The sequence below is a fragment of the Haemaphysalis longicornis genome, unplaced genomic scaffold (genome assembly GCF_048455015.1).
Source record: "Haemaphysalis longicornis isolate Haplotype H1 unplaced genomic scaffold, Haemaphysalis longicornis Haplotype H1 scaffold_1, whole genome shotgun sequence".
Taxonomy (NCBI): Eukaryota; Metazoa; Arthropoda; class Arachnida; order Ixodida; family Ixodidae; genus Haemaphysalis; species Haemaphysalis longicornis.
This window is the reverse complement of record NW_027526203.1, coordinates 31,115,490-31,136,876: the sequence shown is the minus strand read 5'-3', so window position 1 is coordinate 31,136,876 and position 21,387 is coordinate 31,115,490. Positions and strand designations below refer to the sequence as shown.

General features: G+C 48.3%; 1 long non-coding RNA gene across 1 annotated transcript; it reads left to right on the top strand.

Moving 5' to 3' along the window:
* Positions 1-5,297: 5,297 nt before the first annotated feature.
* LOC144163457 (uncharacterized) lies at positions 5,298-8,984 on the top strand. The gene is made up of 2 exons (XR_013320945.1): positions 5,298-6,968; positions 8,517-8,984. It is a non-coding gene; the product is annotated as an uncharacterized LOC144163457 (long non-coding RNA).
* Positions 8,985-21,387: the final 12,403 nt, after the last annotated feature.

Sequence of the window (21,387 nt, the reverse complement as noted above, 5' to 3'; positions counted from 1 at the left end):
GGCCACCGCTGCTGTTGTTCCGTTGATGGATGCGTCGGTAAAAATGTCTATTTCATCGGGAGCTTTGTCGTTGGCGAGAGTGCGGACATATTGTTCCCGTACGGCGCGGTTACGGCGAGAAATGGGTCGGCGCCTGAGGTGATTGATTTGATTGATTGTGGGGTTTAACGCGCCGACGCAACGCAGGCGATGAGGCGCGCCGTAGTGGAGGGCTCCGGATTAATTTTGACCACCTGGGGATCTTTATCGTGCGCCGAAATCTCGTACACACGGGCGTTTTTGCTTTTCGAGGTCGCGGGTTCGATTCCCGGCGGCCGGGAATCGAACCCGCGACCTCGTGCTCAGCAGCGCAACGCCTTAGCCACTGAGCCACCGCGGCGGGTCGGCGCCTGAGGTGGCCCAGGGCGGGTCGCTCCCAGGGTGGAATAGCAGGTGGAAAAGTGTCAGCATTAAAAGTACTGTTTAATGTGTCCCACTTCAAAATAGATTGTCCTTGAGGCACGTGTTCAAGGTGCTTCTGAAAGCGGAGTGTCGTCTCCTCTACCAGGTTAGCGATGGGGGGAAGCGAAACTGCTTCCGACAGTACGTCTGTTTTGGTATGGAGTGGAAGCCCCGAGATGGTACGGATTAGATGTCTGTTGAGGATGTTCAGCTCGTTTAAATGGCGGGGACGCAATTCATAAACGGGGAACCCGTACGTCAGTCGTCCGTGCGCAACGGCACGAGCAAGCATGAGACATGCATTCTGATGTGATCCGCCATATTTTCCAGAGATGCGAGTTATTAAGTGTAACGTGGAGCGCCAAGTTGTTCTTAAATGGCGAATCCACGCAGCAGGACTATTACAGCTGCTTATCTGCAACCCCAGGTTATTACCTCTAAAAATGGCATTATTAAGCTCGCAAAAAAAAAACCAACAGCTTACTTATGCCTGCGCCTCAAGGGGGGAGCACAAGGCAGCTCGCGCTACAGACGCCCAGTTCGCGAAGTCGATTTCACCCGCGGACAAAACGACACGGACCTGCCAGTCATGCATAAACAATGGTATAGATGAATATGACAATGACTACTACTACCACAGTGAAAAGCGACTATGCAACATGCAAGTAAACAATTTCAAACCGAATGCAATGCGTCGTGGTGCTTACATCGAAAGAGTGCCTACAGAGAAAGAAATCGTCCAGCTTTGTTCGCCATTTTTATGTGAAGCTTCGCCATTTTTGTGTGAAGCTTTTATTCCTCGCTGATGGCGTGGGAGCCTGAACAAAAGCCCTGTAGGAAAGCCAACCTTACACAGTGGGTTTCAGAAAACGATAATGATGTTAAGCGAAGGCACATCAAGCGCCTCAAGAAAAACCTTTCCCTTGGTGAGGATTGAACCTGGGTTTCCCGCGATATGAACCAGACGTCTATCCAATTGCGCCATCCTAACACTGTTGAATGAGTTTCGATTTTAAACTGTGACTTTGACTCATGTCGCACGGGAGAAAGCTTCGCGCTTTAATTCTCGTAATACAGACTTTTTTGCCAGTTGGAGCAAGTTGGTAGGAGTTAATGATTGTTTTGGAACATGCCTCATAGCCAATGTGAAGCTTATCTCTTAAAACACCCAATTGTTCTCGATTGACATAACATACTGGTGTCGGTGTCAATAGGGCCGCATTGTAGGTCTCCGCAAAATGGAATGATTCGTGTGGTTTAAAACAAAGGCGAAGTTTAAACTCCCATGCTGTAAAAAAAAACAGTCAGTTGGAATGTGAATTAGCGGTGGTTGCGAGTGAGCGTGAGTGCGTAATGGGAGTGGAGAGTGCGCGTGAGTGGAGGAAGCGAGTGGTGATTGCGAGTGAGTGTGAGTGGCCATTGCAAGTGGTGAGTGCGAGTGCGAGGGAGTGTAAGCGGCGAATGCGAGTGGTGAGCATGAGCGCGGATGAGTACGAGTGGTGACGATGAGCGGTGAGCGTAAGCGCGAGTGAGTGTGAGTGGTGGGGATGAGTGGTGAGCGTGAGCGCGAGTGAGTGCGAGTGCTGAGGACGAGTGGCGAGCGTGGGCGGGAGTGAGTGCGAGTGGTGAGGGAGGAGTGGCGAGCGTGAGTGCGAATAAGTTCGAATGGTGACGACGAGTGGTGAGCGTGAATGGAAGTGAGTGCGAGTAGTGAGGCCCGAGTGGCGAGCGTGAGTGCGAGTGAGTGCCAGTGCTGGGGACTAGTGGAGAGTGTGAGCGGGAGTGAGAGCGAGTGGTGAGGGTGGAGGGGTGAGAGTGAGTGCGAGTGAGTGTGAGTAGTAAGGGCGGAGTGGTGAGCGTGAGTGCGAGTGAGTGCGCGTGGTGAGGGTGGAGAGGCGAGTGCGAGTGCGAGTGAGTGCGTTAGGATAAATATATTTTTTTGAGTGAGTGTGAGTGGTATCCAATTCCAATTCCATGTTCCCCCCTTCCCCGTCAGAAGAAAAAGAAAAAAAAATGTGGGGAACGAGACCTGCTCCAGCTAGGCTATGGCAGGTTTAAAGCCAATATAAAATAAAAAAATAGGGCGAAAAGCAAAACAAACATTTTTAAGAAAAAGCCAATTTGATGATTAAAAAAAAACTCCCCGACGTACGTAACAGCAGGACGTCCAAGCAAAGTTTAAAAGGATAACTAAGCGCGAAGAAACATCAAACGAAGCATAGGGAAGAACGTTCTCAAGTCAGTTCGGCACAAAAGATCACACAACGCAGCAGTTCCACTCTCACGTGTGTGCAGCACCCTCAAAGAAAGCCTGAGTCAGAGATGAGGCGGCATTATCAACTCTCACAGACACCAGGTCACACGCTGTAGCACAAGGACCTTGGGCACACAATATCGCGGAGGTGCAGTTCATGGGTGGCACGTATCTAGGTATTAGTTCAACTAATAAGGCGGCAAGCGGGGGTGAAGGTATAAAAGAAACACCGAGAAAAAAATTCACTGAACACACGTAAGCGTCACACCTCGGGCATAGATCGGGAAATAAAATCGGTGAGGTCCATGAGAATCTTCACGGCTGTTGAACTGTCCAAAAGGTGACGAAGCTGTGGCGGCTGTAACGGCCGACGAAGTCTCTGAATATAGCTGGCCGTTTTCGGGCATTCTGTTAAATAGTGCCCAACCGAAGTGGCAGGCGCACCGCTGAAGCACTGACAGTTTGGCGTGAGTTGTAGATGGTGAAAGTAATGAGGAAATCAACCGTGTCCAGTTATCAGGTGAGCTAGCTTCTTGGAAGGCGGGAAATAGGAAGGAAGGTCCAATACACTGGGGGTCCATCGATATAATTTAGTGTCGCAGTTGTTAGTACTCCACGTCTCCTGCCATACCAAGCGACCGACCTTCATCAGCAAAGAACGCACTCTGGTTCTCGACCACCTTCCCCGAACCTCCTCTCCTCTTGTGGCAGCACTGCGGGCGACAGTATCCGCAAGCTCATTCCCCCACACACCAGAGTGAGCTGGCACGTGGTATATAGATACAGGCAGTAAATTTGAGAGCAGGGAAATATTCTCTTTTAGGCGATGAATGGTAGCGGACTGATTAAATGGGTTATTGAGAGCAAATAAAAGCGAAATACTGTCTGAATAGATACTGACGGGGCGGGAAGGTCTGTCGTCCAAGAGAAACAGTACGAGTTGCTGCATGGTAATCACCTCGGCATCAAACGAGGTGGTTGGACACGCCAGACGGAACCTCCTCACCGCATACACATGGTCTGCCCCATTCAAAATAACAAAGGCTGCTCCTGATGCAGTCGACGTGTGTGATCCGTCTGTGAAGGCATGCAGAGTGGAGAAGTGCAGCCTGCGGTTTGCTTCCGTTCTGGTGAGACGGTCGTAACGGACACGAAGTCGTCGCGCAGGGTGTGTGTCGACCTTGATGGGCAGGTCCACATCAGAAGGATCGAATGATGCCGTGTTGAAGGTCACTGGTTGCTGGTGATGAAACAAGAGAAACATGCGCACTGTGATGTCTAGGTGGATGTGAAGCGGAAGCGCATCGGCAAGGACTTCGAGGGCGGCGGTCCGTGTGGTAGTATACGCCCCGGTGACGGCGAATAATGAAGATCTTAGCAGCGAGTGTACCCGGGCTTTCAGTAGATGGTGTTGGTTGATGTGCCGCCATGCAGGCGCTGCGTATGAGACTGCTGGAAGGACCACAAGGTGATGTAACTGACGGAGATGATATCGACTGACTATGGTATGCATGCGGGCAAATCTTGTGAGCGAAACTGCCATCTTTTCAACTATGAATTTCAAGTGGTTTGTGTGCGCCACGAATGTGAGGTGACTGTCGAAAATCACTCCGAGGAGTTTCATTTCCGTCACCTGCTTGATAACTGCGGCGTTGAGCTTGATGGTTGGTTTCCTAATAGCCCCGCGGTCACCCTTGGAGACAAGGAGGCAGGAGCATTTAGCGGGGTTCAACTTTAATTTTGCGACTCCAGCCCAAGCAGTTGTCCTAGAGAGGGCTACGTCAGCAGTCGCCTCCAATTGTCGACGCGTACGACCATGAATAATGATCACGGTGTCATCCGCATACGCTTGCATGTATGCATCTTGAGGCATGGGCAGGCAAAGCATATCATACACATATGCGTTCCACAAAAGTGGGGTGATAGGAGAGCCCTGAGGAGAGCCTTTTGAAGTGGCATGGGTAGTGCTTCCTGAAAATGTGTCAAAGCAGACGGTGCGACCCTTTAGAAACGATTCCAGGAGCTGGTAGATGTTGCGGGGGCAATGATGAGATCGGAAAAAATATAATAATCGGGGATGCCAGATGCTATCAAATGCGCCTGTAAAGTCTAGTGAGATTACGAGTGAAAGTCCCCCACTGTCTTTATGCTGCTGCAGTCGATTGCGTAAAGCAAATAAGGCAGACGTCGTGCTTTGACCGGTAGTGAAACCATATTGCTGTGGGTGAAGTAAGCGAGATCGTTGAAGGAAATAATATAAGCGGCCATTTAACATTCTTTCCAAAAGCTTTCCAATCATAGATGTCATGCATATTGTCCGGTACGAAGAAGGTGCAGTGGGTGAGCGTCCTGGTTTTAACAGAAAGGTGACACGTGCTTGTTTCCAGTGGGGGGGAAAGTGACCATTCGCGAGACAAGAGTTGAAAAGACACATCAAAAAATTAGGAATATGATGAACGAAAAGACGAACCATGGGAGTTGTGAGACCGTCGAGACCTGGCGCTGCATTAGCATTTAAATTTCGAGAGGCCAATTGCAGTTCTTCTAGCGTGAATGCATCATCTTGTTCTTCCACACTCTAAGAAATCGGGGGAGTAGTTGAAGAGTCCAACAGTCATTGTACTCCTGCAAGCGTTGGCGCGCTCCCCTCGAAAGCTGCGGGGAGTTGGATGTAATGTTCGCTCCCATGAGGAGGAAGAGCAAAACTGACAGCGTACTCTTCTCGTGCGCGGCGGAGTGCAGCCCCAGTTCCGCTCCCGCACCAGTGAAGAGTAAAGCTGCACATCGTCTCCTCTCTCCAGTACGAAGAGTAAAATTGCAATTTCATTCTTGTCAAGTGCGGGAGTAAGCATGGAGAGGCACTCCTACCATTTACGCACACCAACTCATCAGCGATGTATTATTTGCATACGTATATATTATATAAAGCAGTTGTGTAAAAAGCGCCCGAGTACTTCCGTCGCACATTCTAAACGTGCAAGAATATGAATTCATGTAACGATTGCTCGCAGCGTTCAGTGACATGAATGGAGCAAGCTTAACAAAACTAGAAAAACGCATGTCTCGATTTGGTTTCGTTTCTTTGTTTTGTTTTTTCCTCTGTAATGGCTTAGTTATCGACATTTAAAAAGTTGTCAGACTATGCATCATAAAAGGTGCGCACCACGGAGGAAAGAATACTGCGCGCCGATTTCAGCGATTACGCCGATTACACCGAGGGCATCCCAGCGGCGGCGGCGCGGCGGTGGACGCCGCGTCTCCGTAGCTCAGCCCGACGAATATACGGCGTACTACCACGGCGGATTTTCCGCCACGCGATCTCGCGTCTACGGTGAAAACCGACACAGGCGGTGCACCCGCAAGAACCGGGCGAGCGACGACTGATCGCGCCAGACCGTGATGTCCCGCCAGCGCGGAACACAGGGCTGCGCTTTGTAAACCATGTGCTACGCACGAAGTGGACTTTCAAACAGACGCGTCATCCAACATGGGAAGTTCGACCTGCCCTTATCGTCATGCTTGCTTGAACACAGTACGACGCGTGCTCCCATCGAATAGGAGAAACTAGGCTTTGAGAATTAAAGGTATAATTATTGAGAAAACTGATGTTACAGTGGATCAGGACAGAAGAGCACGGGGAGAAAACGTCTCACGCGGTGCGCAGGCGTGGGGCGACTCTCCTCGGCGAACAGCACACACACGTGACACGCCCCAGGCAAGACTCAAAAGCTCTCACTCGTTGGTATAAACATCCGGCCGCGTTCGCTGCGACGGTGGCGGTTTCAGGTGTTTCGTGCTCCGGGCTTGGCCCCTCGGCAGGCTGCCGGTGTCTGTTTTCGTTTTCGCCTTCTCGGCGCCAGCATTCTCGGCGCGAGAATTATCCGAAGCTTCGGAGACGGCTTGCTCAACATGGGAAGTTTGACCTGCCCTTATCGTCATACTTGCTTGAACGCAGTGTGACGTGTGCTCGCTAACTGCTTGCATGCCTGTGCGTCAGCGTTAGATCACGAACACGTAAGCAAGCCGTATATTAGTTCGTTCGTGCGTGCGTGAATGCGTGGAACTAGTTTTTATTTCGGACGGACATCACAGCTGCGGCGGCGCAGAGGCCGATACCGGAACTATATGCACTGTGTAGCAATGCGCGCGCAAGCCGCCGGACCAGCCGGTGTGCAGTCGCTGCCTTTGCAGGCTTCGCGCCTTAAGCTTGGGATCTTGGGATGACGACCATGGATTTATCTACCGGACGAAGAAATGCTGGCTGGAAGTGGAGGTAAGCCATTAGTTAACCTGGTATTCTTATCTTGTGTATTTAGCGAAGGAGAGTTGCTCTCTAGCTTCGGTCCGCGGAAGCGGCTAACCCTAATGTTTTCGTCACTCATTTTGACCGTTGCTTAAATTTGAAGGGCGGCTTTTGTACCCGTGTGCAAACAGCGTCGAGTCTTGCACCGTTTCAATCCCTTTGATTCGTGAAGTGTTGGTATCCTAGCCGAATGTTTTCGCAGGTAAGAAGCACGGTCGCGCGAGTAGTCGCAGCGCTACCCTGTATTCTTAACTCGGCGGCTAGGGTTAGAGTGGCTGCCGTGCAGTAGCTGTGGCTACCTGCGCGGCTCCAAAGAATTTGGTACAATAGGCTGAGTGATAGGAGCGCGTCTAGCGCGTGGCAGTCACTAAAATTACAATGATTTTAGTTACCGCCGCGCGTACTGCAGCAGACTGAAATCCTGTCCAGATAGGTTTTTTGCGTTTTAATTTGTACTCTGAGCTCGGCGGCTAGGGTTAGAGTGGCTGCCGTGCAGTAGCTGTGGCCTGCGCGGCTCCAAAGAATTTCGTCCAATAGGCTGAGTGATAGGAGCGCGTCTAGCGCGTGGCAGTCACTAAAATTACAATAATTTTAGTGACCGCCGCGCGTACAGCAGACTGAAATGCTGTCCTGACAGGGTCTAAGCCGATGAGCGACGCGAGAAAACTCACTCATTGGGTACGGCAAACAGGTATTGTGGGCGACACAGACAAAAATTTTTTACACAGGCCGCTGACGGCGGCAACTGCGGCAGGCGACGGGCCGTCGCCGTCGCCGGCTTATACCGGCCAGAAGCAGCCCACGAGCGAGCGGCAGCAACGACGACGAATGGCATTGGCAGCAATGCATTTTTTTTTCGTTTGTCGCTGTCGCCCATAGTGTTTGTTGTACCCATTACGGTACTTTTTTCGCGTCGGTTGCCGCCGTCGCTGCGTGTGGTTTAATGTTCGAGCGTTCTGATCGTTCAATAACGAGCCTATTGGTTCTCATCAGGTGTTGCGATCTGCAGCGTGCATGCAACGAAGCGTACTCGAGAATGAAGAAAACAGTAGCTATATGCCCCATAGCAACTTTTACACGCTGTACTTGTGAACGTATAATGGGCCGTACGTTGCAGTCGGCTGAGGACAAAATCCTATGCAAATTAATCAGGGATTATAACGTTACAAAAAGAGTTCTCTTTACTTAAATTTTGTTAAATGTTTTTATACCGGGAACGATAGCGGGGTAAACAATAGAAGCTGCGGACACGTAAGCACTAATGGGTTTGGGGCGCATTGCGTAGGCAGACAGCTGTAGGGCGCGCTGTCTGACATGACATTGGCCAAGTGGCACAATGAGCGTGGCTGCATCCAAGGTCACCGCACATTCGCATGACTGCGCCAAGCAGTATTGCATTCCAATACGGGTTCAATGCGTTCTCTCGGCGCAAAAACTAATCTATCACGTCGTCAAACTCGTCAATGTTTTTTCATTGTAGAACTTATCTTTGCTGTCCCCCTCTTTCTTCCTATGCAGGAACCACGGGAAGACGGTACTTGCCCGAAGATTTTTTTTTTCCTGAGAGAGAACGAGATCCCCGAGGCGTCAGCAGGAGTGGCCGTCGCATTCAAGACACTTCTGCTCCCATCCTTGGACATCGTGGATGAGTTCCCATTGCTGCTGTCTGTTTTCAAAGGGGAAGCGCACCTTGGTTCTGTAGACGTTACTTCGGCTCAAGCACGGTGCCCTGGTCGGTGCTGTTCTGAAGGCCGCCACCAACATTATGAAGCATTCAGCTAGAACGTGTTTGTTTTTAATAGCAAGTTATGCCTTTTTTAAATCTTATTAGCGCATCCTTATTTGAGAACCACCCGCCTAAAAAACCCAGTGGGAATGTTTCCGGTGGTTTCCTATTGTCCCACCAACATATATCTGTTGCAAAGTTCCCGTGTCAGTGGCTTTGTATCTTTGTGTTGATTGCACCTTGTAATGCGCTAATAGTAATCCACGCTGAATAGTTTTAGTCTAAGATTTTTGTTTCGCAAAATTTATTTGTAAATGTTTTTGATGTGTCCTAAATAAGAGCTGGCTTTCCAGTCCATGTGAAGCACACTGATGTACTAAGGCCACTTTGTTTTATGTTAATACTGTTAACTATTTTCCCACTGCTGTATTTCTACTGACGTTTTCGTGCTAATGCCAGTACCTTTTTATTTGTGGGTGTTAATGTCATTTTTATTGACTTAATTTAATGTTTGTATTTCAGTGTTATCAATTCCTTTGCTGCATTTTTATTTGTGAATTTTTCTCTTGGATGTATCCTCAATAGGCGTTACGTCTCGTGTGTGCATGTGGAGTAAGAACCGTTTTTATGCTGTGATATTTTAATTCAAAATAAATTGCTTTTTGTGTGAAATTGCAGAATGAACCGATTGTTGTATTTTTTTGAAAAATAAAGTCTGACCTTGTTTTTTCTTCTTTTCCATGTTTCAAAATGGTTTGTCCTGTTTTGTTTGCTTGTAACTGCCTATAGTACCATCGTGGGGATGGAGGGGGGGGGGGGGGGGGGGGGGCTAGTAGCAGGCGGAGCGAAAACACGCTGTCTCGCGGGGAATAGCAGAACGCTCTTGAGGCGTAATGAGATGCTTTACAAGAGAGAGTAGTAGTACCCGTCTGCAGTATCCGGGAACGCCGAAACCAATAGAGCTTATTCACGCCTAAAGGGAGTGACGGAACGCTGCCTTGTACATGGCATAGCAATTCCCACACAGGGTTCAAGTACTCCGCTTCGACAGCAGCAAGTAAATCCCACGAGGAGTGTTTCGCCTCTCGTTTGGCCGCCACGCGCTACTCCTCGGAAGAGTCGCCCAATGCTGCCAAAGGGAGTGAAATATGGGACAAAAGTTTTTACTCCTAGACAGAGTGCCCAGCACTCCTCGTCTTCTTAGAGTGCACGGGGTATGGAGTTGAAGCCACTATGGTTCTAATTGCCATGTGGGCCAGGGTATCATCCCGTTCATCAACAGGAAAGTGAGTCCACATAAGCAGATCCGCTGACTGTATTGTGGATGTTGTCGAAGTGTCGTCCGTCACATGTAGTGAAGGTAAAACAGAGGGCGCTCTAAGCTGCTGAAACGCCACATTAAAAGGTGGTCCAAAAAGGTTCTTGCCGGACGCTCTCGAGCATGCCTGTCGCACAGTCTTGTCTTTTGCAAGCTGAATATTTTCCCTGTACGCAGCAAGTCGCCGATAGTAAATGAATTTGTAATCCGCTCGTAAAAAGGGGTCGCGACACTGCTGGTACCGGCGGCGCAACACTCGCACGGCTGATCTCTCTCTCGCAATGGCGTCACTCCACAACATGTTTCCCTTGTGCTGCTTCGGAAGCCGCTCAAACTTTCTTTTGAGACAGTCCAGCTTAGAGTAAAATCTGTCCAATGACGAGTTGAGGGAGCTTGGTGTAGCAATATCTTGATGAGTGAAACCTTCAATCCAGTCATCACTTGCTAATTCTTCAACCAGATGTTGTAATGCGGCCTTGCTTAAGCGTTTTTTCTGCGCCATTCTGGGACCAAATACCACATATTTATGATCAGATAGAGTTGGTGTGTCTCGAACTTCCCACAAGGGGTTGCCATCCCAGATTGTTCCGGAAACGAGGGTGAGATCAATCCAAGACTCTGAATATGCATTGTGAAATGTGGCTATGGACATGGGGTCGTTTAATATTCGGAGTTGCGCCCCATGAATGAAATGAGCAAGTTGAATGCCACGAGAGTTTAGAACGGTGCCACCCAAAAGAGGATTCCTCGCATTAAAATCGCCCGCCAGCAGCAAGTTCGGTACTCGGTGGCGCTGAAGAACGTCTTCAATACCGGACAACGTAAAGTCAAGAGGTACCGATGGAGCCGCGTAAACGGCTATTAGGAGCAAGGTGAACTCCTGGTGCTGAAGTCGGAGAGCCACGATGTATGGAGACATTGCTAAGGGGAATACGTCGAATCTGCGCTTAGGTATGAGAACCATACAACGTGGGGTGGCTGAGTTGAGGAAACAGAGCCAATTGGGCGGCACTCCGGGCACTGTTAATCCACGAGCGTAAGGGTCAGACACAATAGCCACATCAATATGCTCCGCTTCGATGAAATCAACAAGGTGAGAAGTAGCTGCATGGGTGTGATCCAAATTTGCCTGAATAAATTTTAAGAAAGTCATTTGATATATTCTTGTGACAGTGAGCGGGAAACAAAACGTTATTTTATGCAGAGACAACGGAGGAAGAGCAAGGTGCCTGGGTGCATTCATAAATGGTTTTTTGACGCATGCGTGAGACCCTTGATTCTACAGTGTAGCAGCAAGGCGCATTGAAGACGTGATCTGAACGACGGCCCGCTGCGCGACACTCCCTGCAAACAACCCTTTCCTTGTCAGCCAAAGTGCAGTCTGCAGCGGCGTGCTCTTCGGCGCAGTATGTGCAGCATACACTTTCGGAATTGCATCGTACCGCTACGTGACCGTAAGTACAGCAGCGGCTGCACGCTGCCACGTAAAAATTTTCGTTTATGGGACATGACGTCCATCCAACCAATAGACGGTCCCTCCTTTTCAAGATGTTGCACACAGAAGGCGAAACTTCCACGATATGTACGTTGTTGCCCGTGCGGTCTTTAAAATAAGTCCTGTGAATGAAGTCTTCTTCTGGGATCTCTAATCCATTTCGAGCATTAATGTCTGTGCGGAGTAGGCCGGGAACAACGCTTGGGTCAACTCCACTGATCTTAAACTGGGGAAGGCGGCGTGGAGGGCGGGTGACTTTGATTGCAGCTTTCAAGTGTACATTTCCTTCAATTGCTCTTTTCCAAATTGTCAATGGATGCGCGGTCTGCAGATATCACTGTGAGCCCTGAACGGTTGGGGATAAGTTTCACCTGTTTGACGCCAATTCCTGATGGATCATTTCCGAAAGTCGCTTTTAACAATGTGATAGTTTCGGGGCCGGGATGAACAGAAGGAAGCAACGGAGTAATGTGCAGTACATGATTCGGATCCGAGGCGAAGCTGACGGCGTTATCTGGGCGTTGTTGCGTGGGCTGAGGAGGAGCAAGCGATGGTGCGGGACCCTGAGAGCCACGCCAGACATCCTGGTGGTCTCTAACAGCGTTCACATAGGACCGCCGCGGCATAGAAGGTTGTTGGGTGGCTTCACACTCTTGACACTCAGCTAGTTGTGAACGAAGTTCGTCAATTGTTCCTTCGGCACGAGAAAGCTTTGTGCGAAGTGCCATGAAGATTGCCTGAATGTCAAAGAACACTTCCATGATTCTTTCACGCGAGGGACATGGCACTTTGTGCTTGCTGTCGCTGAGAATATTAATTAGCAGCTTCCCGTTGTCACATAGAAGAGAGGTATCTTCCTCTTTTTCTGTGGACAATCCCTCCAAATGGTGTGTTGTAGATACCGGAGAACTTCCAGCGCCACTGGTACCAGCTGAGGCATGTTCCCGCGGGGAATTGTTCCCCTCCAGCTGATGATGAGTATCAAGGGGATTGTCTCTTGGTAAAGATTCTTGCTCGCGAGAAAGCAGAGCGCTGTCGCCGGCTACAAGTGAGCCTCGAGATGTAGGGCGGAGCGTAGGAGAGTGCCCGGAAGCCACATTATAGTCGACAAGAGGTCCTGTCCAGAGTACAGATTTGTAGGAGAAAACGTGCTAGGCGAAGTACACTGAGCCAGGACGTGTACTAAGCCTAACCACACATCGGAGTCCCGCGAAACAACTGCATGGCCTCAAAAGAAGACTGGCGCGCTCACCGACGATGCTTGAGATGTTCCGGCGATGGATCGTACTGCTGGTTGGCGATCTCGTAGCCTGGGAATCTAAAAAACGCGTTCCGAGCACGGAGCCGAAAAAATCACTGCTTCGTTTTCCTCAGTCAGGAGATTGTCCTCTCCTGACTGAGGACTGAGCTATGTGTGCTCCTGAGCGCGAGGACGCGGGTTTGATTCCCGGCCGCGGCGGCCGCTTTTCTGATGGTGGCGAAAAGCAAAAACGCCCGCGTGTTCGAGATTCGGCGCACGTTAAAGATTCCCACGTGGTCAAAATTAATCCGGAGCCCTCCACTAAGGCGCGCTTCCTCGCCTTTAGCCTTAACGCGTGCGCTAAGTTCTGCATTCTGGATGTGCGGGTTGATTTGTAGCCAACGGAGTGCCGCCATGGTGACATACATGTTCCGAAAAAAGCCAGCTTTACAGGTTACGAACGAGTCGAATCTACTCAGAATCGGGCGCTTTCGCCATAGTGCCCCGCCATACTTTCTTGAAATAAACGAAATGGCCCATAAAAATATAGTGATGGTCACTAGAACATTCACTGTGAAGGGGTGGCCTCATAAAAACAGAGCGAGTTAGATCAAGGAGAGAGGGCGGAAGAGGGGATAAAATTGCTGCTCATGAAACCAATGAAGATAGAATCAAAGGTTAACATTCGATGTGTACAGTAAGAGGTTGTTGTTACCTTCGTTGTTTACAAATAAATAGTGAACGGAATTATCCACTGGTGGCAATAGTCAACTGCGTTGAGCATTGTTAAACGCCCCCTTCTTTGTCCCTCTTTTCTTTTTTTTTTTTTCAAGTGGTTCGCCTCACGTGTATAAAGCAGATGCACCAAACCAATAAAAAAATACGGTTTCTACAGTCAGCGCAAGTGTGCGTCTCTTTCTACCTGTGTCCGGTCCGACAGGCTGTTTCCATTCGTACGAATATGTGCCAACCTGCCAAAATTTCAGCATTTTCACAACCACGATTTCGCACTAAGGATTTCGGTCCACGGGTTGTCAAGTGTTGACATCAAATATAAAATATAATATATAAATAAAACATAAAGGAAAGAATAATAATACAAATGTAACTAAATAATATAACTGAAGACAAAAATGAATATAAAGAATAGAAATATCATCACCACCATCATCATCATCATCAGTCTACTCAGGTCCACCGCAGGAAGGCATGTCCCATTGCCCCCCAACCGCTCCTGTCCTGCACTGCTCGAATGCACAGTGAGCCCAAGATTTTTTTATTTCATCCCTCCATCGGAATAACGGCCTGCCCCTTCTTCTAGACCCATCTGTTAGTATCCACTCTGTTACATTAAAGGCCAACTGCACTCAAAATTTCGACCGCGCGAAATCACTGTTCCTGCATAGTATGACTAAAAAGACCGCGATGTACGAAATATGTCGCCTAAAATGTGCGTAATTACGCCGCAAGCGACCAGAAAAAATCGACGATTTTGAAAACGAAACTGGGCAAAACGCGGCCATTACGGGCAGGCGGAAGTGACGTATCAGCCGTCGGCGCGAGCGGCCAGACGGCCTGGCCTGAACCTCCTTGGGCCTGACGGCGCGAGCTGTGCGGACCGGCCGACGCGTCCGGCTCGGCCAGCCAGAAGGAGAGTGCGAGCGCGCGCGTGCGGGGGTGTGGGAGGCGCCCGGAAAAGCGAGGGCTTGTCCCGCAAGCACGACACTATTCGTGCGCTCCGACAGCAGCACACCGCGTAGGCATGATGTCGCGACGACACTCGAAAAGGAGAGAACCGTATGGTTAACGAAGCCTCTTCGGAGCCATGAAAGCCAGGCTACAGCCAGGCTAGGGTCCACCCTAGCCAGGCGTACCGGCGCGAAATACGAGTTTTCAGGATTCTCCCGCTGCGAGGCAGGCCAATCGGCCTGAACGGCTGGCATGTCACTTCCGCTAAATGGCTGTTTGCGCGCACGCCGGCAGGTGCTTTGTCGTCTGCAAGGGCGTTATTTTGAGTGCCTGAAACTTAATAACCACGCATTGCACAGAGCTACCGGTCGCGTCGCAGTAGTTCTCATGGTACCTACTACACATTTCGAAGGCATTTAGCCAGGGTGAAATTTGAGTGCAGTTAGCCTTTAATTGTCCACCGGTTGTCGGTTCGCCTCACTACATGGCCAGTCCAACTTCATTTCTTTTTCTTTATTTGAATTATGATATCTCCTAGTCTAGGTTGTTCTCTGATCCAGGTATCTCGTTTCCTGTACCTGAGTGTTCAGCTCCTAACATTATGCGTTCCATGGTCCGTTGAGCCGACGTAAGTTTGCTTTATAGCTTTTTAGTAAGGTGCCAAGTTTCAGCTCCGTATGTCATAGCCGGCAGTATGCACTGGTTGTAGATTTTTCTTTTGAGTGACAGAGGGAGCTTATGATTGAAAAATAGAGCGCGACTATGACAACGACACAAACGAAGAACGACGGGACAAGCGCTCAATCATAATGTACCAACTTGCCCGACAGCTGTGTTTAAAGAGGGAGCTTAGTTATCGTTATTTGGGAGGGCTGACCGAGTGCTCCCCAGCCCATACCTATTCTACGCCGTATTTCTCTTTTGTCGTTAGCGTCAGCGCTAATCATCTGTCTAAGGTATTTATATTTTTTACTTCTTCTAGCGTTTTGTTTCTTAATCTGAAGAGAACGTTGTTGGCATGCTTATTCCTGATTACTTTGTATTTATTCATGTTTATTTGTAGCCCCACTACCGTGCTTTCTGATTGTATTCGCCTAGCATTGTTTGCAGGTGTTCTGCAGTCTCATTCAGCAAGACTATTATCGTACGCAAACCTAAAATGGCTCAGGTATTCCCGTTTATCCTAAATCCCATGTTTTCCCGCTTAAGTTTTCTAAATACCCCCTCCAGACATGCTGTAAATAGGTTTGGCGAGATGTTATCTCCCTGTCTTACTCCCTTTCAGATCGGGAATTTATCGCCTTGCTTGTGGAGGGTTATCCTGCCCGTACATTATTTATATACGTCTTCTAGAAATCTTATGTAGGTATCCTCTATTCCTTGTTTTCTTTTAGTGCTTCTAGCACGGCTGCGGTGAGTACGGAATCAAACGCTTTCTTTAAGTCTATAAATGCCATGTAAAGTGGTTTAGTGCATTCTACGGATTCTTCTATCACTTGATTGACAACATGGATGCGATCCATGGTTGAGCACCTTTCCTAAACCCAGCCTGCTCTCTGGATTGTTGGAAATCCAGGCTGTCACATATGTGGCTAACTATAACTCTGCTAAACAGCTTGTAAATTGAAAGTAGGCTAATGGGCCTGTAATTCTTGAGGTCGTCGGGATCTCCCTTAGTATGAATGATTATATTGTTGACGTTTTTCCAGGCTATGGGCACTCTTTGAGTCTTCAAGCATTCCGAAAATGCTACAGCATGCTCTTTCTGCAAAATATCTCCTCCCTCTTTCAAAAGATCCACAGTTATTCGGTCGTCACCGGCAGCTTTTTCCCTTTTCATGTCTGAGAGCCTTTCCTACCTCCTCATTTGTTACTAGTGGGACATCGCAAGTTAAGCTTGAATTCTCAGTAGTTTCCCCAGGTCTAAAGTCGCTGGCATACAGCCTGGTGTAGAATCGTTCTGCTACCTTTATTATCTCGTCCAGGCTGTGCGTTATGTTACCCTCCTGATGTCTGAGTGCGTACATCCTATCTTTGCCGATGGCTAGCTTCCCTTAGTTGCTTTCAAGCTTCCCCCTGTTTGCAGCGTTTTCTCTATCACTGCCATGCTATCTGCACGAATGTCGTTTGTTTCAATTCTGTTAATTAGTTTCGACAGCTCGGCTAATTCAGTAAGATCTGCCGTAATTGACACTATGTTCTTACGTTTTGCAATTTGTTCCTTCGTTTTCTTAGTTTTTCAGTTTGTTCCCTACATGTTGCTTCTTCAACAGCTGCTGCTGATTCACAGATTGCCGATGTTAAGCTGTCATTTAGCCTTTCTACACTCCCCGCCCCTACCCCAAAGGTGCGCCATTTGCAGCAATCTTTCGGCCTGATTGCCCCAGCGCAGTCCCGGCGAGAAAAGGGCAACCTGGGTGCTACAATCGCCTGGCAGACTACACCGACAGTGTAACTTTTCCCCCCAGCCTTGCCCCCAACTTGTGCGACCAGCAACAACTTATTTCAATATTGGTGTGCAATTTTTTCCCAATGTTGCGACCCCGAAGAAAGCGTTTTTACTCGCCTGAAGGGGAAAAGTGTGCGAGAGTTAGCGAAGTTGATGGTGCGCGAAATAGAAAAAACCCAAATTATATTGACGACCCGTTATCAACAACGGACGGTCGAACCGTTCTGTCATGAACCGGTAACCGTTATTTCTTTGTTTCGGTTTAGTTCCGGTTGGTGTTCAGCAGGCTCAAAAATAACGGTTCGGGTCGGTTCCAGTTCGACACTCTGATATATATGTATATATATATATATATATATATAATCTCTGTGTTGAAACGGACCGTAGGCGGACAAACGAACTAACGGTTACCTGTTCACGCCGAAACTGTTTGACCATATGTTGTTTATGACCCACGGCAAATGTCATTTGGGGCCTTTTTCTTTCGCGTACCTCCGACTTCATAACCCCTCACCAACCTATGCTCCTCAGACAAATGGCAACACTACCATCGCCCAATATATAATATTCCGTAGTCGTTATCATAACATAGGCAAAATACATGTGAATACTTTGCAATGATATATTGCCACTGGTTTTGCGGAAGAAGCAAGGCTGCGCAACCGAAATGTCACGATCCAGGCAACCTTAAACCCAAAATATCGACGTTATAATTGATTGATTGATTGTAGAGTTTAACGCACCGACGCAATGCCCAAACGCCGATGTTCAGTCCTCGTTTTTTGTGTGCTCAAGATACAGCGATGAATTGTCACCAATTAGCCCGCCTTTCATGTTATTGCAATTTATTTCTAGTTTTCTGCGCTGGTCTTCGTGTCTTCGTTCAGTCCTCGTTTTTTGTGCGCTCAAGTTACAACTATGAATTGCCGTAGTGGAGGGCTGCGGATTGATTTCGACCACCCGGGGATCTTTAACGCGCGCCGAAATCTCGCACACACGGCCGTTTTTGCTTTTCGCCTCCATGAGAAAAGTGGCCGCCGCGGCCGGGAATCGAGCCCGCGACCTCGTGCTCAGCAGCGCAACGCCTTAGCCACTGAGCCACCACGGCGGGTTTCGAGGAATAACTAACTAGAGGAATAACTATACAAGCATTATACATCAAATCATAAAGAACGTCAACTTGAATAACAAAAAAAAAAGACTAAATTTTCGATAACTATGTCGCGTAATATCTTTTATAAACCTTGAAAATCGAAATTTCTTTTATTAACCCCTTATAAATTGGTGACACCGGGACGGCTTCTGTGGTATTAGCCTGCTTAATAGAAAAGTGCACAGGGCCAAGTAGGTGGCAAGCGAGCTGCACGGCGCATCTGCCTTAAATGTGGCTACTTGTCGCTTTTTATAATTCATAGCTATGCGTATAGATGCATGGGGTTTGATACTTTTGTGCACGAGGGCTTACACAACGCATTGCAGAACGTCTTTCTGGTTACGCATTTGTCTACAGCAGCAAAGCTGACTTTACAGATGCCTGAATTATAACTGGGTGGCTGCAAATAATGTTTCCGCATTAGCAGAAAATTCTCAAAACTTGTGTGTCATTTTTGTAGATTGATTTCGAAATGGGAACGCCAGTAGCACGGCACCATAATTGGAGTGAAGTGCAGCTCAATACCGAAGACGCATAAGTTCGCCGTGGGCGCTACTCCACCGCTGCGCCTTAGATGCTCAGACTTGGACGTCCAGAAGGTCACAAAGAAAAAATTCAACCTTGTTTTGTTGGAAACACTTAGCCCTTGGTTGCTCGCTCGAATATCTTCTGACCCGGAAGGACGTCCTTACACGCAAAAAAATATAATAGAAAATATTCTAGGTCCACGCCGTCCAACCGCAGCAAAAGGGAGAAAACAGAGTTTCCATGTTAGCATTCTATTCGTGCAGTCAAACGCGATGGCGTTAATAAATTGCCAAGTCTTTACATTTAGCATTGGCTTTACTCGGCGGCCGCCAGTCGCGTAGATAACACCCTATGACGTTATTAGGACTGAACGAGAAAGTGGAGGTTAGGCCGAAATTTTCTTTAATTTCTAGATTAATCCCTGGAAATTTTCATTAGAAGTTTCCTCATTGTTATTGGGATAAAGCTGTCTTCTCAATGAACGGAGCTTATATTTTTCTGCACAGTTCCTTTAGACTAGATGGCTTTATTTTTTTCCCGCTTAGTTAATAACCATCTTACCCAACCGGTTTACCCCAACCAGAACCCCGAAACAGTATTATTTTTTTAACAGCGGAGCTGTTTATGCTTAAGCTTGGCGTTAGCAAAAAAGATAAGCTGTGCTGCCTGTAAAGGGTGCACCACCGCAGACAGGATATTATAACAGTGAAGACGGCTTTCGCACCTTCTCGAGTGTGAGTACAACGGGCATATGTGTACGTGCACCCCTTACTATACCATTTTAAAGGTGATAGTCTTTCTTGGGCTACTAAAGCGCAAAAAACAAAATTGGCGCAGCTTGCACTAGTGATGCAAGGTTGCAAAGAAATAGCAGAGCTGGGGGTCGACCTACCTCCCACCCCCGGGATCCGCTGTCAGTGTGGAAGACCGACCAGAAAGGCCTTGTGAAATCCGGATAAATTTGGCCTCACCCCTCAACATTTAGCCTAGCCTAGCAAGACCATCGAAAAACCTAAAAATACCTAAAAAAGCCTAGCAAAACCTATAGCAAAACTTAGCCAAACCGGAAGAATCTAGGTCGACCACCAGCTCCGATGTTTCTCCACCCTTGCACCCCTAGTGCAAGCTGCGCCAATTTCATTTTGGTTGGACACATTGAACATATAAAAATATACCATGTTCACACAATTCGAAAGCCCCCCCCCCCGGCGTAATTTACTGGTCGAGAATGCAGTCGAGAATAGGGCCCCTGGCCCTATTCTCGACTGCGTAAGCAATCAGCTTTACCCGCTTGGTAAAAAACCTGGGCTACAGTGTTGCCAGACCTTCGAAAGAAAATCTGCTAAATTTTGCATAAAAGTTGATTTTTTCCTCAGATTGCGAGAATCACTTGGTTAGGACGGAGAAAAAATCTGAGCATAACGGAAGGACAACATATGATGCTGGAGAAATCTGAAGAACGCTAGGGAAAAAAAGTATGCACCACACCAAAGGAAAAGTGGCTACACCCCACACGTCGACGGACGACTCCAGGGGCGTACAGCCAAGAACAACGGCCGATCATGCAACAGGGATCAAGGGATCAACAGCTCCGTCCAAACCAGGGCGGAGTAAATCCCAACAAGTAAGACTTGAACAACTGAGGAAGGAAAAGAAGAAGAAACAGAAGACGAAGGATGGCACCAAAGAGCACACCCACAGAGGACAGGAGGACGACGAGACTTCACAAACCAGGAAGGACATTTCCTGGTTTGAAGACGAAGAGGATAAAGGGAAACAGAAGAAGGAAGAGAGACCAAAGGAAGTAGCTACAAAGGACTCTTGGGACGAATCAACAGAAGAGGAACAAGAAGAACAAGGTTACAGAGGAGCGCAGGAACCTTTCAGAAGACAACCAAGAGAGGCCGAAGGTACCAAGACTAACGAAGAAGTTCAGAAAGAGAAAGTGGACAGGCAGTCGTCCCTTACGAAACTTTCGCGTGCCGACAAGGCAATCACAAATGCCCTCGTTCAAATTGCAAGTATGTTAGGGGACAATGAGAAGCTGCAAGAACAGGTAGATGTCGTCCTAATCGAGCAGGTCAGACTTAAGAGCATCATTATAGGTCAACGGGAGGAACTGGCCTACCAAAGAGGACGAATTAGCGAACTCGAAAAACAGTACGAAAGCAAGAGAGAGCAATACACTCCCCAAAACGAACCAGATAAACCAGAAGAAAGGAAGCCAACCTACGCCCTGGTTGTGTCCTCAGGGACAATGGGCAAACAAGAGGTGGCATCGTTAAACAAAAAGAGCATCCATCCACCTGACCTTGGTCTCCGAGACGCTACAATCAAACCTGGGAGTGAAGGTGTAATAATCACCACTACATCGAAGGAAGGCTCAGCGAAGATTAAGACGCACCTCCAAGGAAAAAGAAAGGACCTTCCAATCAAGAGACCTAAGGAAAATAGATACCCCATAAAGGTGATTGTAATTGACGAAGAAGAGGATGCAGGAACGATCGTGCAAATGATTATTTAACAAAACAACTTACCTTGCACTACTAGAGATATCGAGGTCAAGAAAACCTGGAAAGGAAGACAAGGAACAACAGCAATTTTGGCGCTGAACAACAGGTCACACCTGTACATCGGATGGAGCAGATGCCGAGTTTTTGATCATTTCTTCGTACCGCGATGTACCAAGTATGCAGAACATGGACACAACGCTATAGATTGTAAAGCCCCGATCCGCTGCGTAAAGTGTGGGCAACGGGGCCACAAGAGAGAAGAATGCAGGAAGGACCCC